The sequence below is a fragment of the Arachis ipaensis genome, chromosome B9 (genome assembly GCF_059453495.1).
Source record: "Arachis ipaensis isolate K30076 ecotype BB chromosome B9, ASM5945349v1, whole genome shotgun sequence".
NCBI classification, from domain to species: Eukaryota; Viridiplantae; Streptophyta; class Magnoliopsida; order Fabales; family Fabaceae; genus Arachis; species Arachis ipaensis.
Genome location: NC_142444.1, coordinates 80,891,602 through 80,894,707, shown reverse-complemented (window position 1 = coordinate 80,894,707; position 3,106 = coordinate 80,891,602). Strand labels below are relative to the sequence as shown.

Genomic DNA, 3,106 nt, shown 5'->3' with positions numbered 1-3,106 from the left:
TTTGAGATGTCCTCTGTGTGAATTGTTGGTGAGCTGCATTGTTGTTGGAGTTGTAACGTCTCTGGTCTTGGTTTTGATCTTGCTGACTTCCCCACCCAAAGTTTGGGTGGTTTCTCCATCCAGGGTTGTAGGTCTTGGAGTTTGGATCATAGTTTTTCTTTGGTGAATTCCCAATGTAGTTGGCTTGCTCCTAACTACCCTCTGCTTCTTCATTCACTCCTTCTTGGGTTTTTGATGAAGTGGAGATTGCTGCTACTTGGTTCCTCTCCATCTTCTTGGTGAGGTCAGCCAGCTGCTGGGTAATGAGCTTGTTTTGGGCCAACAGAGCATCTACATTGTTTACCTCCATTACTCCTTTTGTGTTCCCTCTTTCGGAAGCATAGAAGTAGTCGTTCTCTGCTACTGTTTCAATAACATCTATGGCTTCCTCAATAGTCTTCTTCTTGTTCAAAGATCCTCCGGATGAATGGTCTACAGCCTTCTTTGACTCATAAGAGAGCCCTTCATAGAAAATGTGCAGCTGCACCCATTCGTTGAACATATCTGGTGGGCACCTTCTTGTTAGGTCTTTAAACCTCTCCCATGCTTCATATAGAGTCTCACCATCTTGTTGCCTGAAAGTTTGGACCTCAGCTTTCAGCCTATTGATTCGTTGAGGAGGGTAAAATCTTGCTAAGAATTTGTTCACCACGTCTTCCCAAGTTATCAAGCTTTCCCTTGGGAAAGATTCCAGCCACTTGGCTACTTTGTCCCTGAGTGAGAATGGAAATAAGAGCAGTCTATAGGCGTCAGGATGAACACCATTAGACTTCACTGTGTCACATATTCTCAGGAAGGTGGTTAAATGTTGATTGGGGTCTTCTTGAACACCTCCTCCAAACGAACAGTTGTTCTGAACAAGGGTGATGAGCTGTGGTTTAAGTTCAAAGTTGTTGGCATAGATTGTTGGCTTTTGGATGCTACTTCCACAATTGCCTGGGTTTGGATTGATGTAAGAGCCCAAAACTCTTCTATCCTCCCCAGCATGATTTGCTCTACCTCCTCCCCCATGGTTGTGATCCTCTTCTTCATGATGGTTTTCCATGTTGTCTTCCATGTTTGGTTCAAATAATTCCTCTTCTTCCTCAGCACCAACCACTTTCTTTCCTTTTGCCTCCTCCTTAATCTAAGGAAGGTCCTCTCAGGTTCAGAATCGAAGGAAGTTGAAGCCCCGCTTCTTCTCCCTATCATACAACCATCAAGTGCAATCAAGAAAAGATAGGTGCAGAAAGTATTTTTGTCAGAATTACTGTTAGTTGTGGGTGATGCAATATATCAAACAGTTAGTGGGTTAGCAAACAGAATTGAAAATAACAAAGAAAAATAAAAGAGTAGAGGGGGAAGGGAAGAAGTTTAACTAAAACAGAAAGTAAATCACTCAAACAGAAAATGAAATTCACAAAATAAAAATGCTCAATCTAGTGATCTTCCAATTTAATCATTGTTGATGCACAATCAATCCCCGGCAACGGCGCCATAAACTTGATGCACGGAAAACTTGTCTCTCAACAAATCTCCCTTCGGCAAGTGTACCGAATTTATCGTCAAGTAAAAACTCACAATAGAGTGAGGTCGAATCCCACAGGGATTGATTGATCAAGCAACTTTAATTAGAAGAATGTTCTAGTTGAGCGAATCCAGAATTTGGGTTGAGAGTTGCAAAAAATAAAATGGCGGAAATGTAAATAATAAAAAAGTAAATGATAAAATTAAAGGACTGGAAGTAAATAACTGAAAGTAAATTGCAGAATTGTAAATAGGAATAGGGGATTTGCTCATAAAAGTAAATGGCAGAAATTAAAGAGAATGGGTAAGATCAGAGATGGGGAGTTCATTGGGCTTAGGAGATATTGCAACCCTCCAGATCAAGTTCATTTTTTTCTCTTCCTCAATCAATGCACTCATTGATCTCCTTGGCAATCTTAAGTGATTAAATTACAATTTCTTGCAATTCAATCTCTCAAATCTTGATCAATAGCCAATTCCTTGGTCAATTGCTCATGAGAAGAGATGAAGTATGGTCATTGATTATACCACATGCATTTCCCAAATCAAGTATTGAGAGGGTTATAGTCACATACCCATCCAAACCGAATTTGGTCCAGCATGAGAAAGCATTTCTAGCTTGATCTCTGATGACAAGTCATCTTAGCCTAGTTTCACTAGCCTTTTTCTTTTGTTTTCAATTGAATTATGCACTTTCTTGAGCCATAAGCAAGCCAATTGGGTAGATTTTCATGTTTCCTTTGATTTAATCAACCATGTATGAATTCATGCTATTTCATGAGGTTTTATGCTATAATTGTCACATATTATGAAAGAATGAATATCTCATGATTTTGAGCATAGCTTTGAGGTGTTTGGTTGATTAATGATAGGTGAAGAAAGCTTGGAGAAAGGTTGAAGCAAGAAGGAATGGTTAGGAGGAAGAGAGGACAAAAAGTTTGAGCAAAAGCTTGCCTCAAACTTTAGCTCAAACCTTTGGATTAATTGAAAATGAACCAGGAAGCAAAAAGCTGGACCAAAAGTTAGCCTCAAACTTTTTGGCTAACTTTTGGGCAAAAGCTGGAGCAAAAGTTAGCCTCAAACTTTTTGGCTAACTTTTGGCATGAAAAACACTCCCTGGATGAGCAAAAGTTTGTGCCAACGTTAGCCCCTAACTTTTTGGCTAACGTTGGCGCATGAAAAACTCTCCCTGGATGAGCAAAAGTTTACGCCAACGTTAGCCCCTAACTTTTTGGCTAACGTTGGCGCCATGAATAACCAAGGGGAGGCCAACGTTGGAGCAAAAGTTAGACCCCTAACTTTTGCCCCAACGTTGGTATCAGCAAGGAAGGGTGCTGATGTGAAAAGTTGGAGCAAAAGTTAGACCCTAACTTTTACTCCAACTTTTACTCAAGCTTTCATGATTTCAAACCCGGTTCAATTCGGTTCTTCTCCAAACTCCAAGAGCAATCAACCAAGGCCTCTCTCAACGCAATTCCATCAAGAGCAAAGGCCCAATTGAAGGCTTGAAGACCATTTGAAGAAAGTGTATAAATAGCATAGGATTTAAGTTTTTCAGGGA

The 3,106-nt window shown here is 40.2% G+C and overlaps 1 non-coding gene across 1 annotated transcript; it reads left to right on the top strand.

Moving 5' to 3' along the window:
- Positions 1 to 536: 536 nt before the first annotated feature.
- Positions 537 to 643, top strand: LOC148545172 (small nucleolar RNA R71). Its single transcript, XR_015901727.1, has one exon. It is a non-coding gene; the product is annotated as a small nucleolar RNA R71 (small nucleolar RNA).
- The last annotated feature ends 2,463 nt before the right edge of the window (positions 644 to 3,106 follow it).